Below are 26,268 nucleotides of genomic sequence, written 5' to 3'. Positions count from 1 at the left end.
CTACTAGTGTTCATGTTTAATATTTAGTGTCTTACATGATCGTGTTATATTTTTGAAAATTTCAATTTTTGTCAAGGATATCTATTTGTTGGGCTATGAAAAGGATTATATGAGGGGTCTAAGTGGTTAGGTGTTAAGATTTATAAAGGGTGTGATTTTATATTGGTACTGGAAATGAAGTTGGATTTGATCTTTGACTGGAAATGAAGTCAGATTTGATGAAGCTGGGACCTATTTCTTTTCACATAGATAGTGTCCTAGTATTAAATGATAAATAACTAATTTAAGAAGTCTAACGCTAAGAAACAATGGGCTTATTCAAGTACATGAAATTGTGTTGATGTCTAGCTCTGATATCTTAGAAAATTTTAGCAGTTTGTTTGCTGCTTGTTTAGAGGATTTTGTCAAGTTTGAAATTTTTGGTTTGTTTTGGTCATATTTTTTTAGTCCCTTGAATGCTTATAGTTCTCATTTCATGCATAGATCGATAGATCTAGTTTTATTTTTATAATTATTATTGTTTTCTTTATATATTTGGTGGTTTGAGGAAAGATATTTGATTTCCTTTCACTTTGTGGCATGATTTCAGCATCTTCACCTTTTAGAATATAGTAAAATATTATTCTTATTTTATATTGTATTGGAAAATAATTATTGATATTTGGAAAGGGAAATAAGAACTAGGTAGCTAAGCAAAGAGAACAATGGTCTATGTACTAGGTTGCTATGCAATCATCATAGGAGACCTATTGGCATGAGACTGACATTCCTTTTATGCAATTACACTTTTGATGCCAAGGTGGAGCTGAGTTCGCTGACCTGGGAAGAACAGTGACAATTGATCATAATGTTAAGGAGATTATAATGTTGGTTTCAAAAGTAGGAATGTGAAATTTTTTTGAACTAGTTCTTATTTTGGTCATATTTACTACCAAATTTGTGTCTTGCTGATTTTTTAAATTTTTAATGACCTTGTGCAGAGTCGGTTTAAAGAGCCCAAAGTTAGAGCAAGAAGACTCTATACAAACCACAAGGACTACATTGGCTTAGATGACTAATGCTTGGAGGGAACTCGATGTTCTTGTTGTTGCCGAGTCTCTTCACTCGAAGCGTCAACAGATACAATGGTATGGCCATAACATCACTTAATTTGATCCTCTTTACTAATCTCCTCACAGCTTGAAGGAGAGAAATGATCAGTTGAGCATGTACCATTATGATCAACTGAGAGAAAGGTGAGCAAGTAGATCCTTAAAACAATGCTGAAAGAGGCCCTCCTCTTACTGGTAACAAACAACTTGAAACCACAGGCTTATCACCTTAACAACCAGAGGTCTTTATTTGTAAATTCCATGGTGTAGTTGGTTGTAAGTCTTAGGAGAAAAATTGGTTCCTATGAGAAACTAAGACATGTCAATCATCCATTTCTTCATTAGGATCAAACAGAAAAACTACCATTTTTGTAGCAACTTTCTATTGCATGGTTGAACTACCTCATTAAACTTCCTTATATCAGTAAGTATTGCTAGCAAGGTTTTCCTTTTCCAAGGCCTCATGTATGTTAAGCACTGTAGGGAGTACAAATTCTTGAAAGTGTCCATTACAACTCATTAAAATTGGTTCTTTTCCCACAACAACATATTTCATATCAACACTGCCCTTGAAGACATATTCGATTGCACACCTACCATACCATTCTTAGAACACAATTGGTGGGGTGTTGGTTTAAAGTTGAAGTCACTTGAAGAGCATTGACATTGGACACCATTTTGTATTTATGTTTTTATAGGTCTGATACCTTTTCTTATGAATCATTCAGTATTACTAATGTTCCCTCTATGTCTACTCCAAGCATTATTCTTTTATGTTTTGAACCAAAAAAAAATTGTGCTTGTTGAAGACCAAATTTCTAAGGAAGTTGTGAACCACATTTCTAATGAGTCATGTTACATGACATATGATCTAATCTCTTCATTTCCAATTGATCCGCTTGACTTTATGGGTACCACTAGCTCTAAGTTTTGTAATAGGAATTGATTAGTGTTTTACAAAGGAAGCTTGTACTTGCATTTCCTCCCAATGGAGAGAAAGGGGTAGTAAAGATAGCTTGTTGCACTAAACCATTGACTTGTGGTTTGTCTAATCTTGATGGCTCTATACTTCTGGGTTCTCCATAACAATGAGTGAATTCATCCTACAATGAATTGTAATGAACGTAACCCTTATTTGAAAATTTAGCCATATTTCTAGGAACTTGATCATTTAAAGAGATTTTCTATGATCTAGAAGGGTTCATAGGTTGTATGCTAAAAATATTCCCATGTTTCCCTTTTTCATCTATACTTGAGACCATTTTCTATCAATTTCATTGATTCCTTTCTTGCCTTTAGATTTGATCATTAGAACATACTTAAATGTTGAGAAGCATTGTTGATATGGTGACTCTTGTAAACTAGAGTCTGGATAGGTTGATTGAATATCCAACCAATGATGTTACAATCTCCAACATGGGATTGGTAGTTTCACTTGCTACCTCTATCAGGTTTTATGCCAAGCATAACCTCATCAATTGCTGACTTGGAAGCCTTTATTCATTTTGTGTAATTTAGTCCTCTACCATGGCAATCACTTTGTTTGACTGAAGAGATGCATATTGCTTCACATGTGTCATAGATCCTGGGAGCAAAGATGGTATTCTCATACTTATAATTACTGCTCTAGATGCATAAACATTATTTTTTGAAGTTATTACAAATGTTGTTTCAATCTTTCTCTTCTAGAAAATCTCACATGTTCAAAAATTTTATATTGTGAACAAAATTGCCACTCTAGTTGTGAAGATGACCTAGGATAAAATTAAATGTCATCAAGAAGGATTGCACTGTCAACAATAATCTGTTCTATCAAAAATATTGCATTGTTCTTTGCAAAAGGTTGAATTTCTTATACTTCGTATCACTAGAAAAAGAAAGGACAAATTGACTATTGTGTTAAATTTCACTAATGTATTAGGACAGAAAAGAGTGTCTCTGCAGGAAAGTTGAAACCCTAGGGAAGAATTACCCTATCCCATTACAAATGTTCATTTTTGGAGTAGTTTCTGACAACTTGAACAACAATCAAGCACACAGAAGAGAACATGGTTCCTTGCCAATCAAAGGATCAATTGTGAACTCATAGCCTTAATACAAGGATGGCCTGCTACAGAAAGACTCGGTTCAATAGTGCCTATGGCTGAGAGGAATGTCCCACGTCCCTAGCAAGTTATTGTACATTATTTATAAAAGATAAGTGTTTTGGTTATGGATTTTATGATGTGTTAAATTATTGTGTAATTATTGTTGAAAATGCTATAAATATTTAATATTTATGAGTTATTACAAATCTGCAATGTTTTCTTAGGAATTGCAAGTAATTGTTTGTCTATTTGTATGTGTAATGTTTTATTATTTGTGAAGGAAAAACAATTATGATATTAGAGATGTATAGTATGTTGCAATGACGGAAATTTGTGAGAAATTTTTAATGCCTCTCCATCCTAGTAGGCACAATGGTGGACATGCATGTCACAAAGTGGTATCAAAGCCCTATTGGGCATAAGTAATTATAGTGTCAAAGTATGGCAAAGCCATATTAAAAAGGAATTTTAAAAATTCATCTTTTATAGAGGTTGAAATTTTGTGACATATGCCTGGAAGTGAGTTTGGGGTGTATTACAATGTGGTATCAAAGTCAAGCTACAACAATGGACCTACATAGGGAAAAATCAATATGTGAAAAAAATAATTACATAGATGAAATCTTTCAAGGATACTTGGAAATCATTTGTCAAAGTTTCTTGTGAGAAAATTGGGGGAAATTTCTGTGAAATTAGAGGAAATGGAATTCAAGGGTTAAAATATTTGTTGTTAATCTCTTCTTGAGTGATTACAAGCCTAGAATTGGCCGAATTTAAAATTATAGAACAAGGAGAAGGAATGGAGAGTATGCTTGCAAAACATTGGAGGAAAGTCCTTGGATGAAATTGGGTAAAAATTAAAGGAAAAAACCCAAATTGTGGATGAATTTGGGGAAATTAGAAAAATTTAGATTTGGCTAGGGAAGCCAAATTACAAAGTTCCATGGTGGTTGAGGGAGAAATTTTAAAACTAAGCAATTTTGAAATTTTGGAAAATTTTGAAAATTCTTCCATACATATTGACATGAAGGCTATGCACCAAGTGATGTGGACAACCACAATGGCAGATGGAAATGGTAGGGTACATGTGGCAAAGGCCACAAAGGTAGAACAATGAAGTTCTAGTGCATGCTATTGGATCCAAGGGATGTTATAGGGGCTTCACAATAAACAAAACCCTATGACCAATTATATGGTGATGTATGGTACCATCGTGGTAAGTGGTATTGGGACTTGGAGGAAAATATAACCTCCTTGCAACTCAATCCCTTGTGATACTTCACAACCATATTTTCACTCAATATCCAGTGCAAGGGCAAGTTATGTGCCAAGAGGAAAAGGATGTGGGATTGGCCTTGCCTATCACCTTAGCCTGTGTATAGGAGACAATAACTTTGTTGAATCTCTTCTATCATTTAAAGGAAGTCATGAGGCTTTGTTGTCTGGTTATTGCATTGAGAATTGTAGTGTATTTTAACCTTTAATTAGGCATCTACAGATGAAGAATTGTAACCACAAAAAGTAGTAGCTATCAAAGGAGGATATACAAACAGCCTACCAGAGTCTGAAGATACCTCCAAGAGTTGTATGAAGTAGAATAACGTTGAGTAATTTTCATTTTCTCATTGAAGATTGTGTCTATATGGGATGTTTTATTACATACTTCATCTTTAATGCAAGTCTACTCTTATCTTCACCAGAAAGGTGAACCTCCTACTATGATGTGACATAGATCCTTTTCATGAAATTTAAATCTGAAACTTGGTGACTAAAATCCACAGAAATCTACATCTAATGAGTTTTTCTAGATCCTTTTCATGAAATTAAAATCTGAAACTTGGAGACTAAGGGTCTTGACAAGGACCTGGTATTTACTATTTATGTAAGGAAAGCTCCAAAAGTGTCATGCATCTCTTCTTGAATTGTCCCTTTACCAAGGTGTTGGGATAGGGTCCCCTGGGCTAAATTTTGTAAAAGTTTTGTTATTATTGTAAAGTCCCCGCATTTTGAGGAGTGGAGCACGCAAGTCAATAGGAGTCAAAGGGACTTTAGGAAGGTCAAATCCCCTTATTTGGTAAGAGTTAAGTTGTTTTGAGACCCACCCATGGTTCGTGGACCATGATATTGTAATAGAGAATGATATAAAAAGGAGTCATGGAGAGTCATGAGAGATATCAATCAATCCAGGAGTGATCTAAGTAAGAGATAGAAGTTCATTTTTTGTACTTAGGAAGGGGCAGACTCATGCAGCTATGTGCACAGAGACCTTGGTAATTCTACAGCTGAGTGTGCGTGCCCATGCAGTTGTGTGTGCAGGGTTGGAAGAGGCTGTAATTGAATATATAAGCATAATAAAGGTTGTTTTGGAACATTATCTGTGTATATGTGTGTTATTATTTACTTTTGAAATTACTATATGTTTGCTCTGTTTACTGCATTTGTCATGAAAAGTACTTAATAGATGCACGAAAGGAGTATATCTGTTTATTTACATGATGTTATGAACATTTAGAACAATCGGAGAAGCGTTTGAATCTTTTATCTGTTAGTCACTGTAATATCTAGGTTTTAAGGGTTAGGGTTCATGAAGGTCGAAATAAAGCCGTAAGAGTACCAGAAACACATCACATAGTCCTTTGGATGTAGAAACCTGGTTCTAGCATCCCCCAATACTGCCTCGGGTGAGACTGCAGCCTGCGCTACGTGGGTTGTTGCCAAAAGGGTCGGTAGTGTAGGGTTTTGTTGGTTAGTGCAACTAACTCTAAACCTGGGTCCAAGCCCCCTCAAGCCAACAAATGGTTTTGTTGCCAGGACTAGGTTCTATCTGAGGAATGTGTGATCCGGAATAAGTGGATACTGACTAAGAAGGAGATTGGAAAGTGGATAGATAAAAAGTTGCACGAGTTTGCAACCAAAGAAAACAGGAATCCGCGCATGTCAAAAGAAGAGTGGTTGAATAGATACCTATATACCGAAGAACATGAAATTTTATTCTTCTCTTTTCTATGTGAGTTATACGAATGGTTGGCTAAATTGGTGGATGGTCAAGGTACATGGAAGTTGGATAACCCTATTGTGTGGACTCCAAAGTTAGTGAGGTGCCTGGAAGGTTCAGAAAACAAGATCGTGAGGGTTGTCGATTATTGGATCGATAGTATTTTGGGTGGATTCATTACTAAGTTCGCGATTGACACATCTGTCAGTTATAGCGAAGTTGAACGCCGATTTTTCAAAGGACCAAGAGGTAAGTATCTGAAGTCCCTGAAAACTTGGATTAAAATGCTATTGTGTGAGAAATGAGTTATGCCATTGAATTGATGTTTAGATGAGACTTGACGAGAGCTATGTGAAGTGGGAAACCATTCAAAAAATATCTAGATTCAGGTGCTAAGTACAATCCTTTGTTGGGAGCATTTGATAGTGACAAAGAAAGTAGTAGTCTGAAAATGCCTCAAGGTGTATCACAGACGGTAAATCAGGGTATTGTGGGGATACCACATCTAGCCTCTCCACCTCCACCATCACCCCCACCTCACACACCTATTGGTCTAGCCTACTCATAAATTTTCTTGTAAAACATTTAGTTAACTTCTCAAATTTAACTTAGATAGTGATATTGTCCTAACCTTTTTAATTAAAAGGGATATCATCTACATTTGTGACTCGACCTTTTCTTATTCCTAATACTTTGGGTCTCTTCAATCTTACATACACTTATGCACATTATATATTCTATGAATTATTTCCTTAACCACGTCTCCATACTTTATGTGCCTATCTCAAAATTATATTATTCTAAGTAGTCATATTCTTGCATAGTCGTTATTTAATCTAGTTTACTATTTTACTAGATTGTTTTAAGTCATATTTTTAGTTATCCTTTTTCATTATAGTTAAATAATTGTGTAACCAAACTTATGAATAAAGGAAAAAATTATCACTAATTATTCTTAGTCCAATAATATTTTACGCTATTTTCATCCCATCAAACTCTGTTTAAATACACTTATACATTATATTCTAAATTTAGTCATAATCTATGTAATCTAAATGAAAAACGTATTCACAAAATACAACGGACAATAATTTTATAGTAGTCCAAAATACTTCTTCAAATTAGATGCATGTCTTATAATTTCACTATAATAGATGTATAAGATATCTAAAGTATATCAAATGTTCTCATAAATAAATTATGTTTCCTTTTCTTTTGGTTTGAATACTTATTCAAAAGCTTCATCTACATAGTACTTCAAAAATAAAACATTTTAACAAATGATCTCTTAAAAAAAAACAAAGTATTCAAGATATCAACTTGTAAAGGATTTTATGTAAAACAAAGCTAGAGCTACCATGCTCCACCCAACCTTGAATTCTTTTTCTAAAAGATTCCCCCGGAGCTCCAAGGTCTGCAAGTCCATTCTCTGATCTTTCTCATTGCTTCTCTCACATATTTGCACTGTGATTCATTAGCCAATAAAGGAAAAGAAGCATCCCCTTTTTCCAATACATTTGGTAGTTAGTAACTACCTCCACCGCATCCACCAGGTGGCAAGCGGTTACTTGCTCATTAATGAGCTCCACTTCCCCAACTCCTAAAGACAACATCATGTCTTATTAGCGAAGTTATTGATCAATAACTTCCCATCATCATTAATAATATAATCCGCAGATTAGATGCATAGGCCTTATTTGTCATGCGTACTTAATTTCCATCATTGACCTGCATCCATAGTTCTCTTCAGCTAACTGTAGCTTTAGAATTATTTTTATTAATCACATAATAAAACAAATTTACATTCAACATTTATCAAAGACATAACACTAATAAATTAGTCCCAAATAAGTCTTAAAGTTAGTACAACTAGCAAGGTGTTGGGGGGAAAAGTATCTAATGCAGAATGCCTCTATCCCACTCTGAAGGTGATAGTACTTCAGCAACAACTGAATGCAAAGCTATTCAAAGTTTCTTCTTTATGAGATGAGAGAGGGAAGACAAGGATGGTCTACTAATCGTTATCTTGCGCTAATAGTCGATCCAGTCTTCACTCCTTGCTGCTTGCTCCTAGCTCCTTGCCCTTTCACCGGCCCAGCTACACACAGATCCTGTAAAAGCACAAGAAGAGGAAACTACAAGAAGCATACATCCATAATCGATTATAGGATTAGCATAAATCAAATATACAAGCATCTATTCATCATAAAGACACATGCATATAGAAGAACCTCAAATACTTTATTGATAATAGAAGTTCTGAGAGAGTTACAACCACAATGGGCCCAATCCAGCAACACCTCCCAGCTGAAAGAAATCTCCTCTTCACCTCCTTCAAGCAAAACACCCAATAGCTCTATACACAAACCAACATCACTTCCTTACTTGCACAAAATTCCAGCCTCCTTAGACCTCATGAGAGAGCTCTATATATAGGAGTTTTGGAGAAAGGATGAGTCAGCTTGAGCTTGGCATGGAGCTGACTAGTGTCCTCTCCCACTTCAGTTATTCTTCAGTTCTTGAGTCCACTTGGAGGTTCTTGCTTCCACTTGGATATCTAGACCCTCTTACTCATCACTAGGCGAATTCCTTGATCCAAGTGTCATTTTGGAAGCTTCCTGGGCATTGACACCTTGAGGAATGACTGTGCCACATGTCCAAACTCGTTCAGCGCAGATAGCTAGTGTTGGAGTTGACATTTAGCGCAAGTAGCCAGTGTAGCAGTTGACATTCAGTGCAGGTAGCCAGTGTAGCAGTTGACATGATCCAGAATTGCCTTGTTTTTGAGTGTTTTCAGGTGGAGAACTGATTTTCAGTGCTGTGGTTTGCTGACCTTGTTCCTCTAGGGGTAGGAACAACATGTTTAGGGACTTTGGATCCCTTAGATTATTGACATTTCATGCTTCATGCTGTAAGGCACAAAAATGTCTATAACAGTTGCCCCCTAAAGTATGAGGTCGTTTATCGGGTGAAATGCTTTATCAGGAGGATCCGAAGTTCATTCAATCGCTGAGAGGTGACCTGTAATAAAATACAATACAATACATTATTTTTCATTCTTCTTTCATGATCTAGCTGAGGCGGGCATTCCCATGCTCAGCTTTATAAATTCATTTTGGTACATATAACAGACGATCGTCTGATGGTAGACTGATAATTCTCTGCTGAAATTATCATCCTTTGAGAAGGATGATCATCTGCTGCAATTATGTACATGTTAAATGTCTTTATATTTCCTGAATATATATTGCAGCCCGGATGGATGAAACTAGATCCGGGGTCTTCAAACTCGTTCGATCTTCACTCTAAGTACAAGTCGATCCATGTGAGAATTACGCTGAAGTCGAACATGGAAAGACATCGCTTGATTACCGGTCAATGATGTAAACCGTTAACAAGCGTGAGAGGAATCACCAATAATGATAATGACCCTCAAGGTACTGCAGTACAATTCACGTGGTGTGAATAAAGGACTTGGCGTCGAACACCACGCAAAATCTTCCGGTCGAAGGTCATTGATGTATACCTGTCGCCGGAAGTGAGAAACTTGCCATTGAGGCATGCAAGCTTCAAAGTACTGAGGGGTTTGTTCCTAGATCAACTTCTTGGATAATGAGCTGAAGTCGACAAGAAGCGATCTGTCAAAGGAGGGCCTTAATGAATCCCACATCAGTGACATGGAACGGAGCTAATGATTTTAATGGAGGTGAAAACAATCTGTGACATATGACTCAGGGTGGCGATCATGGGTGGATGAAGGATAATGTATGGCAGTGGATGGGACACGGTTGACTCTTTCTGAACAACATCTCTTGAACATATAACAACACTGATGTGATGGATCGGTAGCATTACCCCAAATGTGGATGGTTTGGCGAAGACCATGGTGATGAGACCGGTGAATGAAACAACCCAACCCGATGTGATACGGAGGACAAAGTGTCATGTTCAAGAGCGACTTGCTACCATTAAAGCTTTGAGGTTCTCCCAATTTTTCCCCAGTCATTTCTGACCAGTACCTCTTTATTTTTGTCAAGCTTGAGGAGGATAACATATGCTTGTTCTATAACCTGCCCTTCGGGCAAGCCCATCGCTATGTTTTAACGAGCCTAGCGATAGGGAAACTCGTTCTCGTCTAAAGACAAGTTTGTTGCTATTTAATTATTTTAACGAGTCTAGCGACAAAGACAACTCGGTCCTTTTCATTTTTAGAGAGTCTGAAAAGGTACAGAAAGTTAACTCCAAAATTCCTTTTTCGTCATCTAATCCCTTAAGTCCGAAAAAGTATAAAACAATACAGAAGGGATGAGTTTTCGATAACTTTAACGAGCCGAATAAAACAAGCGCTCGACCTTTTTGTGTAATAATCCCTCAGGTCCAAAAAGATTAAAATCTAGAGGAGGGATAGCTCTTCCGGTCACTTTAACAAGCTGGAAGGCCAAAACTCGGCAAACTTTTCATATTTTACGAGTCAGGAGAAAAGATCTCAAAGAAGACTTGTCTTTTGAGGAACGAGTTATAAACAGGGATAGCAGCAGATTCCAGGTACAGGTTGGAATTTTCCAATCACGGCAGTGTTACAAGGATGGCTAAGTGAAATCACTCTTCGCAGCTATTCCTCAAAATGGGTAAACAATCATATGGGGGTGAACGATCGGCCAAATGGAATGGAGGTGGCAAGTGCAGACACGACCAAGGCTTTTTATGGCTAATAAATTTACGATCACAATGGTTATTTACCGAAATAGGTTCATTTTTTAATGAGCTTAAACTCTGGAGGAAACTCTTGCTCACGCTTTTCTATTTTTTAACGAGCATAAATTCTACGGTAAAACTGCTCGATCTTATGTTTATTTTTTAACGAGCATGAACTATGTGCTAAAACTGCTCAGAGATAAGTTCGCATGCTCCCAGCATAATAACGCAAATCGAGGTGCATGCCCCCCAAGCTTCATTGCATTCAACTCGGTGGTTGGAATGAAGGTTTACCTTTGAGAAAGGGAATTTGTTTCATTTTTTAATGAGGTTGACACAAGATAAGAACCGTCCTCTGACTCCTTGTTTCATTTTTTAATGAGGTTGACATGAGATAAGAACCGTCCTCGGAGTCCAAATCCATCAGATATAGAAGGTTTCATATTCCACTGTGGCCACTTCCGCCAGATTACTTGGAGGCGGTAGGGAAAAAGTACCCATTAAGGCAGGGTCTTTTAGGAGACCTACTCCGATATTTTGGAGTGAATGATTCCTTCCATGGATCATTGGAATGCTTCCCGTAACTTGTGGACTGTTGGGGAGAAAAGTTTGTTGGTCGACGATTGTAATTCCTCCTTAGAAGGGAAATGCAATCTTCCTGAAGTAGGTCGACACAACTGCGGCCATGGCATAGATCCATGGTCTTCCGAGTAGGATGTTGTAATCGAGGTTTCCATCAATTACTTCAACATCAATTCCTACTGTTTTGCCCCCCAGTTCAACTTGCAAGTTACTTAAAATCCTGTATGGAGTGTATGATCGTCCATCAAATGCTTTTAACGTTGTTGACGATTTTGACAAGGGTGGTGAGCCTAAATCTTTCCAGCAACTCATCGACATAAGACATGTAGATGCCCCCTCATCAATAATTGTTCGATGAACAGTTTTGTTGAGGGCTTTCACTTGAATAAGGAAAGCTAGTTGAGCTGGTAATTGAGGGTCATATCCTTTATGATCAAAGGCCACAAGATTGGAATCCATTGGGTCAATTCCACCTATTGCTGATAATAAAGCTTGTTCTTGGGAGAAGCAATTTTGCGGTACCTCAAGTGTCGACATAACGGACGGCGATTGGGCCAGGTCCTCTATCTGTGCTATTTTCGCACAAGGATTAAATGTCGATTTGTGTACTGCTCCCTTTTGCGACTTTATTATTGGCTCAGGGACGATGGGTGGCACAACTTCGGTCAAAGTTGTTGTCGAACTACTAGGTTGTTCATTAGCCTTGTTGTTCGACAGCTTTGGATTCCTGTAATCTTTATTCCTCGTCAAAGCATTAGTTTGCTGCTTTGAGGTAGACAACATAAGCACTTGGGATCGGGAAGCATTTTGATTAGCAACCAGATTTTGACCTGGATTAGGAAACGGATCAGTCAATACTGCTGGGGTTTTTGAACTCTTAAAGAGTTTCTTAACTTCAGCTATATGTGGACAATCTTTCGTCCAATGATCCTCATCGCATATATGACACCCTGCTGGGGGTTTCCTTTTTCTCCCTTTCTTTTTCTTCTTGCCCTCTGGTTGCTTTAGTTGTTTGCCCTTATCGGTCGACATGGCATTTACTTCTAAGGCAAGAAGTTCTTCATTTGCATTTTGACTATAAATTTTGTGCTTGCCAATCACGCTATCGCCGGCGTGAGAGTCATTGTTTGATTTAGGAGGAGGAGGAATTGAAAATTCCGGTCTAGGAGCGTCGGGTATTTTGTCGTAGAGCGTACCGGACTGAGTATAAACTAAGTCCAAATATTGTGCACGAGCGATAACTTGCTCCTCTGTTACGACTCCCCCCTTGGCCACATCTTCCGTTATAGCAGGAAGTAACGACTTTATAAACCATTCAGCTAACAGCTGATCGGGAACATATGTTTTCACCATCCTACGACGACGACGCCGCTCATGTATATGATCAGATATGTGGGTGGCAGTCGTCTGTTTGAAGTTGGTAAGGAGTTCTGTTCCCGTTTCATACCTTATCGGTAATTGAAAATGGGTTAAAAAGGTTGTGGCTAAGGTACTGAAGTTGTCGAACGAAGCTCTAGGCAATTCAATGTACCATTTTGCCGTTGGACCCGTTAATGTCCTCTGAAAGAGGCGAAGTCTTATCGAATCATCATTCAGGGTGTTCAATGAACACCATAGATGGAATGTCATCACATGATTCGACAGATCTTCACCCGGATTTCCATTAAATTTAGGAATATCTGACGGAAGTTTATGCGGAATCGCTGGCCACCAAGGGGCATAAGCAATTGGATCATTCGTCAGCCGGTTTAGATCTGGTAATTCTAGAGTTGCTACAAAGGGCAACTGTTGGTTTAGGTTAGGCGAAGCATATCCAGGATAAGATGGTATCGCCTGAGCAATGGGTCTTTGTAGACCATCATAATGCTGGCAACTTTGACAAGGTTGATGGGCATAACCATTATAGCATGGTTGCCCGTTACTTACAAAAACTTGTTGCTTAGGTCCTTGATATGATTGCTGGAATGGCGGTTGTTGAGATTGAACCAGCTCTGGTTGTTGGACCATTTGCTGTTGACCAATACTGGATGATTGACCGGGATGAGGAGTCACAGTACTTATTTGAGCCTGAGTCGCTCCAGATAAGGAGGCACTACCCTGAGATTGTGATTGAGTCGTTGAGACAAGAGGTTGTTGTATTGCAGCCTGAGAAACTTGGGGTTGACATACAACAGGTGGAGCTTGTACTTGCGACACATTCACTATAGCAGGTATGGTGGGAATATTCGACACAGGGTGTACTGGTTGAATTGAATATACAACCCCCGGTTGTTGAGGCAGTATTGGTACCCAACCGCTGGATGTAATTCCAGTTTGACCTGAACTTTGTTGTAAACTCCCATATGGTTGTTCTCTGGGAGGGAACAATGAAAGAGCATACTGCCCTCCATATGGTGGAAATCCAGTACTTAAAGGGTAAATTGGCCTTTGAAGACACATTGGATCAATTTGTTGAGTTTCAACATAAGAAATACCAGATGATAATCCGGATGAAGAAATAGGAACTAACCATGTCGTTGTCCCTGATTGGACTCCGGCTTGTTGTTGACAATTTGCCGGGACAGATGGTATACCAGCGAACATCATTGGAGTAGCAGCAGGAGGCTCTGTTGCTGCTGTGTCGGACGACACAGTCCCAGATGTCGACGGTTGTTCAGACATATCTAGTCTATCCAAAAGATTTCTTAGAGATTCTACAGGAACTTCCACTTGTGGTGGACTAACTTCGAAGATCAACGAGGGAAAGGTGATGATTATTCCGCTTAAAATAAATTTTATAATGGCGCTTTAGACACAACTTGCTTTTTCAGTTTTAAAGAGTCGAGAAAAAGCTAAAGATGACTCTAGTCTCCTTTGATGTTTTAACGAGCCCGAAGTGACAAATGCTCGGATGGACTTTTTCAGTTATAGAGTTTGAAAAAGGCCAAAAGAAACTGCTCTGGAGATCTAGGCAGAGGGTGTGCCAAACCTTTCGCAAAACCACAGAATACGTTTTACGGTACGAGTGGTCGATCTTCGTGAATGCTGTGTTCACTGCATTGCGATCAGTAGGGCGGCCGACACGGCTTCCTATGGATAAAAGCTTTGTTCCTATAGGGGTCTCCCAATATATACGCGACGGTACGTGGGAGCACAAGTCCGTATTAGTGCCACCGACTCTCAGGAGGAATCACCCACCTTCGTCGAGATCGACAGTCACTACGTTTAACGACGCCGGAACACGTCTCTAGCTTAGGCCTCTATGTGTTTGCGTTATGTTTCAAAGCATTGTTAGGTTCATTCAATATATTTTAAGTTGATCTTTTTACAGTTTTCCTTTCAAGGTTCACCACGAGATGTTTTGATACAAATTCCTAAATGCAGTCTAAGATGAGAAGCAAGCTTTTCCAATATTTTCGACTTATGAAAATCTTAACTACTGAGGGAAAAGAGAGACAAAATTTTTTCACACAGATCAAAGAGCACACACTAATGCACTTTTCTAAATCAACATGCAAACTGTCATAATGCACATGCACAATGCAAGTATTTCTTTTCTCTTTCTTAATGTTGATGAAATGCAAAAAGAAAGCTGTTGTATAACTTTGAATTCAATTTCAAGCGGAAGCAAACAAGTTTGTCCAAAATCGAAAGACACCTTACGATTCACTTGTTTCGACACTTAGAAATATATAAATTCAAACCATATAACGAAAGCGACAAACTCAATCAGCTATGAACAGCAAATAAACTAACTCCTAAGATCAGAACGACACTTAATCACAGGTCTAGATCTAAGAGGTCAATGCAAGACTGGTTCACTTTCGTTATGGGAAACTGTAAATGACACAAGAAATACAAAAGAACAAATACAGTTTCTTTATACAACTGAGGCAGAATAATGACAAAGGAAGATGATTTCAGATAGGCCCACTGACTGGCAACAAACAGCAAAAACAATAGTGAAAACAAGGCAAGACACAGCAGGAAACCCCAGTAGCTCAAGCCAAGACTGGTCCAGCGCAGGTGTAACACTGCCTGTTTGACCTTCAGCGCAGGTAGCCCCTTCAGGAACTGCGCTGAAATGCAGACTGCCTTTGTACAGCCTGCAATGAAGAACGAGACTTTCGTCCGTCTTGGTTTCCGGGTCACAGATTGCTCAAAAATTCACAGTTTTTGCTCAAATCAGAAGCTATCAGTCAAGGACACACTAAGGGATGTAAAGGAGGATGAAAAGCTATCACTAAGAGCTTATTAGAGTCCTTGTGGATCAGCTCTTCAAATCATAAACTTGCCCAGAAACTGAGCTAGAGTAGCTGCCCTCTACTTTGTGTTTGATGGATTCAAACACAGTTCGATTCGGTACTCCCTTTGTTTATGAAATGAATAGCAAAAAACCACAAACAACCAACAAGATACGCTCCCCAGCGGAGTCTCCAATTTGTTGGGGGGAAAAGTATCTAATGCAGAATGCCTCTATCCCACTCTGAAGGTGATAGTACTTCAGCAACAACTGAATGCAAAGCTATTCAAAGTTTCTTCTTTATGAGATGAGAGAGGGAAGAAAAGGATGGTCTACTAACCGTTATCTTGCGCTAATAGTCGATCCAGTCTTCACTCCTTGCTGCTTGCTCCTAGCTCCTTGCCCTTTCACCGGCCCAGCTACACACAGATCCTGTAAAAGCACAAGAAGAGGAAACTACAAGAAGCATACATCCATAATCGATTATAGGATTAGCATAAATCAAATATACAAGCATCTATTCATCATAAAGACACATGCATATAGAAGAACCTCAAATACTTTATTGATAATAGAAGTAAAGTTCTGAGAGAGTTACAACCACAATGGGCCCAATCCAGCAACACCTCCCAGCTGAAAGAAATCTCCTCTTCACCTCCTTCAAGCAAAACACCCAATAGCTCTATACACAAACCAACAGCACTTCCTTACTTGCACAAAATTCCAGCCTCCTTAGACCTCATGAGAGAGCTCTATATATAGGAGTTTTGGAGAAAGGATGATTCAGCTTGAGCTTGGCATGGAGCTGACTAGTGTGCTCTCCCACTTCAGTTATTCTTCAGTTCTTGAGTCCACTTGGAGGTTCTTGCTTCCACTTGGAGATCTAGACCCTCTTACTCATCACTAGGCGAATTCTTTGATCCAAGTGTCATTTTGGAAGCTTCCTGGGCATTGACACCTTAAGGAATGACTGTGCCACATGTCCAAACTCATTCAACGCAGGTAGCTAGTGTTGGAGTTGACATTCAGCGCAGGTAGCCAGTGTAGCAGTTGACATTCAGTGCAGGTAGCCAGTGTAGCAGTTGACATGATCCAGAATTGCCTTGTTTTTGAGTGTTTTCAGGTGGAGAACTGATTTTCAGTGCTGTGGTTTGCTGACCTTGTTCCTCTAGGGGTAGGAACAACATGTTTAGGGACTTTGGATCCCTTAGATTATTGACATTTCATGCTTCATGCTGTAAGGCACAAAAATGTCTATAACACAAGGTGACATACATATATTTACAAATAAACTCTCAATTCAAGGGATATCACACAAGCATCATTCATATTGGGTTGGTTTAGCTACAAACAAAAATCTGGGATAATATGTGCATTAGGCCTAGGAATTTCAAAGATGGATATTGGGCTTATATGACTTTAGATTCAAAAAAATTAAGGAGTAGTTGATGAAAAGATGGTTGTAACCATAAATCATTGAAAAATGCTACAACAATAGCTCAGTCCAACTCAAGACCATAAATGAAGAAAAGATCGCACTCTTGGTTAATGGATTTAGACTCAAGGTGTACAGCAAGCCCCTAACCAAGGAAGAGTTTACAAATGTAGTAAAAGTATAGAATTTGGATATGATTAAGATAAAATATGCTCCTAATCCATCGATATATATATATATATATATATATATATATATATATATATATATATATACTTTAGTGAAAAATAACATGAAGTATTTGGGACATACCTCTAGTTGAAAACCTCCTTGGAGGAATCTTTAGGTTTATAATTAAAAATAATACCTTGTTAATAAATCCTTTACAAACTTGGAAGGGAAAAGCAATGGTGAAAACCAACAATGGCTCCATTACTTTGAGAAAGAACAAAGAGAAAAAAAAAATGATAAATGATTGTTATATAGCTACATTCTACATTTTAGAAATCTTTACACTTGTAGACTAAAGTATTGTAGTAGACTCAAATATTGCAGCCAAGATAACCTTTCAATGTCAACAACATAAATCAATAAAAGTTACATCTCTTTGGACCTCCAAACAAAAAATATCAACATCACAACAATCATGCATTGAAGTGCAGACTAGCATCAAGAAAAATCATCAATAATATTTGTGCAACACCATATATTCTCTTGCAAAATAAAAAGACCGGCCTCTAAGGCTCCATGAATTTTAAACCTACAAGGGAGAAGACAACTGTAAAAAGTAAACTGAAAAATTGTGTGCATTAATTTTTTAGTACACGGGTTTGCAAGAAACTTTTATGTTTATGCTATCCATTTGTTATCCTTAAAATTTTCACTTTATAGTCAATCCACTATTTTTTATTCTTCATAACCCTCCATATACCCTATCTCCATTTGTACCATGCATACATAATGTTTAAATATTGGTGCACTCTTTTACCTTAAAATTATATACCATTAATCATTTTTTTTTCTGAGGAAGAAATTAGCCTCCCTCTTAGCCCGAGGGATAGAGTGAGGTTGTTGATACCAGTCCAACCCACAAGTATACTCACTTAAGATTTCACAAGGGATGAATACAATACAACAATATTCATAGGCACGAAGCCATTACAACAATACACACCATGTCACTAGTGAGGATTTGAACCTGGGTGGGGAAGATAACAACCATTCTTCCCAGCCACCCAAGATAACCCCAATTGACGTATACCATACATCATTTATACTCAACTTATTTGTATTCTTCCATTGCATCAATAAATCAATCCAACACATTCCTAATGCAAATATATGCCATTTCCATCCCCTCCAATCATTTTCCATCCAATACCTTCACCAAAACACAAATTAAGTCTTAAAAGAAGCACCTTCAGGTTTCCTACAAGAACCACTACAGGTCACTATATGGGACCACAATGCGGAAAAAGTTTAAGAGACAACACTTCATTCTTGATTTAAAAAACATCATAATGGCCTCAACGTCCTTTATAAATTTGAGATCACACATTTCATACAACGAAAGGATCCATCACAGACCTATAATATTCCCTATGATCCATAGGAAACCCTACAACAAATGAAAATGTGTGCATCATCAACACATTGATGTGATAATTGTCTACTCAGAAAATTATTCTTCAAGTATATAGACTCGAAGATATTTCCCTCTAATTCACTATTCCATTCCTTATTTTTAATTTCAATACCATATTATATTATTATACCATATTAATTGCAATTCCATATTAATTGTAAGGCCATATTGTATTATTATACATGGTCAATTGAAATAAAAAGGTGACAAAATTGATGTGAATGAGGAGGGACTCAACCTTCCATGAGGGGGTGGGGCAGGGTGGGGGACACTTTAGTGCATGATAAAAAGGTGAATAAATGGTAGAATTAGTGCAATTACCTCATCAGGATTGAAGTGGTCGAAGGTGGTAGTAATAAGCATGAGAATAAAAACTCATTAAGAACAAAATTAAGGAGAGAAGAGGTGATTATGACACAAATGTCATATCACAAAGCACCAAATTTGAACTAAGGAAGAGTGACCATCACCTCCATAACACTCGTGCAATTATCTCTTGTCATTCTTACGCAATTTACCTACTCAACCTCCTTAACATAGAAACAACAAAAACATAGAGGGCGCAGAATAAAGTTATCCAAGGGAACTAGCCAAGGGTATCCATTACAAAGCAAGAGTGTATAGAGCGTAGACAAGAATAATAGTTTCCAGGTATTTGAAAAATCTTATTTCAAATAATTTACCTACCATTTCACGTCTGGTTTTTACTCATCTAATTTACCTATAAAAGTTAGAATCAATAGTTTTACATTATAGTGTTTGGTACCTTTTATTTCCCACAACTATTAAATTCGACATGATTACCCTAGTGAAATTTCTTAGCTTTCATACCATAAAAATCTATCAGGTGGTTGTATTAATTTTATATCCTACCAACTAACATTGGCCATACTTTTTGCAAAATCCACACCTACCCTTGGTCATACACCCATGGTAATCTGAAGTTGAAAACCTAAATTATTTATAGAAAGGCCATATGTTATGAGGAAAAATCCCTCTTACGGACAAGAGTGATCTCCCTAAACTTCTAAGAACCCTAGTAACAAACACACAATAATTGCTACCTTTCTCTAAGTTATGATCATTTAAAAGCAATAGAATGAAAGAGGCCTCTTACCGGTTTAGTGAACTAATTAATGAATTCCCTCAAAGCTTTCGATCGTGCGCTCTTTTATTCTCCAAATGTCCTCTCATCACTCCCAATAGCTTCTCTGCAATCTTTTAAAAGAGATCTACAAATATAGAGACAAACAAGAGATCAAAGAATACAACATATAATCAAAGAGATAATGAACTAATTAACCAATTATACATGCAAACTGACAATTATGAAACCAAAACTCATGTAGGTGATCAAGGAATCTTACAAATCAAATCAATAGATATGTAACTGAGAAAGAAAAATTTCTTATTTTCATAAAACTGGGGAAAATCCTTACAACCATGTGGCCTTGATGTAGCAAGCCTTTTCTGCAATCTCCAACCCTCTCCCTTGCAAGACAAGCCTTCCAACCTAATCTCAATAGCATAAACCTACTTCCAACAATCCACTTTCAAACCTCAGACCTGTAATGGATTTGTAGGCCAAGGATGAGAAGTTATGGATCCATTCTCCAAGGGATGATATCCACTATTAGTGGGATAGAGGTTCCACAAAGGAAGGGGAGTTACTCCATGATGGGAGGGATCAGCATTGAATAGGCACTCGTTCGAAGCTTGTTCGTTGGGATAGATGCTACCAACAATGATTCTAGACTATACTTTTTATTTTTACGTACTTCAAGTTACGTTGCCAAGTCATAGTGGAAGATAGTGTGTACTTCTGCATAGATAATAATGGTTGTCCCTACGTATGCGTAGGAAGTGACTAGGAAACCACAAACATAGTCAAAATCAGGGTTTTGTACCATAAGATCTATCAATTATGCCTTCTTTGGGATGATTTAGTTTCAAACTTTGCAGGGTAATGTTCTGGAACACATGTGTGGATAGAAAAAGATCCAAACTGATGGTCATTTTCCTAATGCGACAAAATGATGTGTAACAGATTGCCCCCTAAAGCGCAAAGTCAGAAGACATATTTTGATGACTAAAGTGCTTTATCATGCGAAGGTTTGGGTTAGAGACTGCAGTCGGAGACCTAAAACAATCAAACAAATGTTACAATGCAATATATAATATCATCACTGAGGTAGGCATTCCCATACTCAGAACATAAATGTCTCAAAGCACAGTATGGAAATACATCTGAAGATCCATGTCAAAAGATGACATAGTATGGACACAACCATCAATGGATCTATGTTTACAATCATGAATATTTAATAACTCCATGCAATCTAGATGGATGAAACTAGATTCAGGGTCTTGATCTCCATTTCTCGATCTGTAGTATGAATCTAACTATGTGAGTGAATGTCTCAAAGTCAAACATGGTAGAAACTACTTGATTAACAGGCAATGATGTAAATTGTTAACAAGCGCGAAAGAAACCACTAATAATGACAATGGCTCTCAAGGTACTTCCAATACAATCTATGAAGTGCGAATAGATGCTTTGATTTCGAACACTCATAGAATCATTCAATCGAAGGCCAATGATGAGAATATGTCATCGAAGGTGAGAAACCTGTCATTAAGGCATGCAGCCCTCAAGGTAATGAAGGTTTCTAGATCATCTTCGTAGATAATGATCTGAAGTCGATAGGAACCAATCTGTCACAAGAGAACCTACGACAAGAAACTCATGTCAAGTTTTGAAGAACAAAAGTTTAGAGTAATTCAGGACTAACTCAGGGATGGTCAATGCAACTGAAGGCAAAGACTAGCAAAGTAATTTTGATTGAGGTTGAATTTATCTGGAACATATCAAAGACATGACATAATGACTTGGAAACATTTGACTCAAAAAATAAAACCCAACCCAACTGAATACTTTGAATGAGGTATGGTCAACTGAGTAACAAATGGATTTCCAACTCAGACACGAAATTGATGGAGTGTCGTGTTCAAGAGCGACATATTGCCTTTTACAAATGTAAAACAAAGGTTCTTTCTCACTTTTTTACCCACCATTACTGGAAAATACCTCTTTATTTTTTACAAGCTTGAGGAGGATAACATATGCTTGTCCTGTAAGCTCATCCTTCGGACAAGTCCTCCAAAGTATTTTTAATGAACCCTAAGAAGGAGTGGTTTGGTCTCGTCATGATTAACAAGTCCTATATTGTTTAATTTTTACGAGTCCAATAAAGGGGTAACTCGATGTCATTTTCATGTTTAAAGAGTTTGAAAAGACATGAAAAGAAAAATCATTCAGTTCTTTTACCATAAAATTTTAACGAGCCCAGAGAAAGTAAAGCTCGGTGTTTTTCAGTTTTAGGGAGTTAGAAGAAAAATGTAAGTAAACTCCACAATGTTCCTTTTCGTAAATTTAGTCCCTCAAACCCGAAAAAGGATAAAATAATGCAAGAGAGAACTATATTTACCATGATTGATCAACGTATACATTTTTCGTAAATAGTCTGGTTCAGTCCCAAAAAGGGGTAAAATTATACTGAAAGGACGATTTTTCATTTACTTTTACAAGTTCGAACAATCAAGTACTTGGTGATCTTTTCGTTTTTAAGGAATCTGAAAAGGGTGTAAAGAGAACTCCATGGTTTCTCTTTTTCACAACTTTTAATGAGTTTTAAAAAATGATAAATAGTACTTAGTACCAAAATTATTTGTTTCTGTAATTATCCCATAACCTACACACTTAAACTTGAAGTAATTATCTCTGCTTAACAATAAAATGAAACATTTTTAAAATCAGACTTAAAAATTTAATAGGTACAAAATAATATTTAATTAGCCCTAAAAACTTATAAAAGGTCAAAAAAAGTAAAAAGTTTTCACCATTTGCAATTTTACCCTTTTGAGAGAGATAGAAGCCATTTTTTACCAATAAATTATGAAGTTGATTCCGGGAAAATCGTTGGACAAAATCATGAGTTTCTTTCACCAGGTAAATGGTTTATCCGAGCTCTTCATTTTCGTGTCTATTTTTTAGCTTTTCACTTCGGATTTTGGAATTTTGGGGAGGGTTTTGTAAAATGTTTTTCGCCCTCAATCTATGCAGGTACCCTTCATTAGGCTTGTGCACACCGGCATAATTTTTAATGCTATGTGCACAGTTTCAAGGAAATAAATTGCGCATTGTCCATTAAAGTCAGTTGTGCACAGAGACGAGGGCAAAGAAAAAACAAATCAAAATGCCCCAAACTTTTGCTAAATCTATCCATATTTGTTTCTAATGATTTTTAATGTTTAATTGTAGGATTTTGAACCATAAACATGGAATGGAGAGAGCGTGAGCATGAATAACAAGATATACTTTCTCTCAATGACCCAACAACCATAAAAACCCTGACAAATTATGGATTATACAAGTTTTTCACCATTCCGAGTATGAGGGCCCAATTAAACTTGCTTGAATGGATGGTAGGCAAGTGGAATATTCAGGAAGAATGTTTTATAGTCGGATACCATAGACTTGTCGTCGATGATGATGACATTTACTTCATAAGTGGGCTTCCATGTCGTGATGAGGAAATCATCTTGTGTGGCCATAGGTGCAGTGGCGAGACCAATGCTACCTATTTGATACAATATTGTACTAATGGGGCTACTCTCAAAGATGGTCGAATTGATATCAAGACCATATCTCAGATTCCTTTGAAAGCCATCGGGTTTACTGTTGCATGGTTGTGTGGTAGTGCAACTTTACATTTGCTCACTAAGGCTCAAATGCAGACTTCTGTGGATTGCTTTAATGGTACCATATTTAACTGGTGTGAGGTTGTAGTTTCCAACTTGAAGGGGAAACTAACCAGGGTTAGAATGAGCAGACTCAAAAACTTTGGGTATGGTGCCTTTGTTATTTCGTTTTCTCTAGAGCAGATTCCTCTTTTGGATCCACAAGTATCTGTAGAGAGAGGAGGGCCTCGTGACCCTCGCATGCTAAAATGGGGTACACTTATGGCATGCCATGGAGGTGGCAAAGGACCAACTATCAGGTTTACTGTTGACTTATTTGAGTGGATGGAAAGCCAAATCATCATGATTGAGGACTTTCTATATGTAGGGATGGACTACACAAGAGATTCGGACATGCCACTGCCTCCTAGGATGCAGTGGGGTGCTATAGGTAAAACTTCACATTTTGGTTGATTTTAATATTTTCATTTTTTTGTTATTTTTGGCATCCAACCAATTAACTGAAATGATCATGCATATGTGGCCCTAGTGAGACTAGCTGGATTGTGCAGATATGAACAATGTGATGAGAAACTAGTTTCCCCATAGTAAAAAACCTCGATGCGACATAGACACTGACAGAGATAAAGCACAACCTTGAGAGGTTGACTCTGGACATTCCATAGGCCACTATAGATGATTTGCCTCTCCGCTACCCAAGGCATACTGTAGGAGTTCTTTATCCTATTAGCCATTTGCTATGACTAGTAGCACATGCCATTGTATGTTACCATGATCACTATCATGCGTAGTGACTAGTCTGAGGGCTACATTTTTTATTTTTGATGATGTATCGGCATGTTCAGAAAATAAAGGCCACGGGGCCTCATGTCATTGGATGACATTTTTTGTAAAATCCACACTTATTTACAGACTTTTATCTAATGAAAAACCTACTACTTCTATTTCTGATTATCTTGTACAATATATGAATGAATATTTCATTGATTTCTTTATAAATGTTTTACATGTGCCAAATTAACACATAATTAGCTAATGCATCTATTAATGTGTTTAAATTTTTCAAAATATGTTGATACTCAATATAATCAAATTCTCATTCCAAGAGATGAACCCACAAAAACATCCTTAACATGGAAGCACTTCTAACTGAATAAACACCATTCAAATGTAATACCATGAGTTGTGAATCTAACCTAATGATCAATCGATGAATGCCAAATGCAATGGCATCATATAATAGCTCAATCTCAGTGTTATATTATGCAATATTCTTCATTATTTGACCGAGGCATATCCCATGAATAGAAACTAACTCGTCTGTGGGTGAATTTTTTGATGACCCAAGTTGCGGAAGAAAAATTTTGAGTACTACTACTAGCGCAATCAGCAAAGCCAGTGTAAGTTTGGGGGACTATCGACATCTGCAAATCAGGTGTAACACAAGATAAGCAAGAGAGTAGAGAATCGCAAAACCGCTAAAAGTTATCATATGACAAATTATGGTACAGTAATATATAAATGTTTCACCAAACAATCTAAGCATAGTATTTATTTAGGTAAATACCATTTATGGGCTTTCCCAAAGGAATTTCGTCATAATCCACTAGTTCATAGGCCCCTTTTTCCAGTGCATGTTTTACAATATAAGGGTCATGCCACATAAGCTCGAATTTTCCAGCGCCTAACTTATCATGCTCTAGATAATATACCAAGACTAAATCACCTTATGCATACGAACAAGGTTTGACATTCTGATCATTTTGTGCTTTAACTCGTTCCTTTTGGGCCTTGCTAGCTAATGCAGCATCACGGTGAGTCTCATTAAGACATGCTAAGTACAGAAAGAATTCCTCTTCAGCAAAAGTGGTTGGTAATAATTCAACTACCAGTTTCAAAGACAGTATCTCGCATTCAATCGGTAGAACTTCTTCCATGTCATAGAAAATCTAGAAAGGAGTAAAACCAGTTGAAGTTTTTGTTGTAGCGCGGTATGCCCACAAGGTTGGATGTAGCATTAGATGTCATTCTCATTTATGAGTCATGATAATTCACTTAATCATGGTGGTTAAAACCTTGTTAACGGATTCCACTTGACCATTTGCATGCGGGTAAAATGGGGTAGAACTATCATGACGCAAGCCTATCTTTGTGGTAAGATCGATCATCATATGGTTTTGAAAATGGCTACCATGGTCTGTGACGATAGCTTATGGTACTCTGAACCAAGCAATTACATGATTGAAAATGAATGGATGTTGTTTCACCGTCATCCTTGTATGTAGGCATCACCTCAACCCATTTTGTAAAATAATCTACCACAAGGATAATATACCTATGTCCCCCAGCCAAGTGATGGTTACATGTAAGAAAGTCATTGCCCCATTTAGCGAAAGGACCGACAGCAAAGATTAGGTGAAGAGGAGTTGGATGTGCACACATTTTTCAATCAAATTTGACAATTATGGCATTTCTAAACCATAATTATATAGTCTTTAAACATAGAAGGCTAGAAATACCCTACGTGCGAGATCTTTTGAGCAGTGGAAAACCCTGACATATGACTGCCACAAGCTCCAGAATGGTAGTCATTCAATGCCTTTTTGGCTTCTGCGTGAGTTAAACATCATCGAAAAATAGAATCAGCACCACGACGACAAAGTGTGTTGCCAACAATATTGTATTGTTGGGGTTGGTACTGGATTTGGTGATGATCAGTTCAACTCAGTTCTGGCCAAAATGTATGGGTTTGGAG

Source organism: Pinus tabuliformis, chromosome X (genome assembly GCF_031772625.1).
Source record: "Pinus tabuliformis cultivar Carrire ecotype Pingquan chromosome X, CPIR1, whole genome shotgun sequence".
Lineage (NCBI taxonomy): Eukaryota > Viridiplantae > Streptophyta > Pinopsida > Pinales > Pinaceae > Pinus > Pinus tabuliformis.
This window is presented reverse-complemented; position numbering follows the sequence as displayed.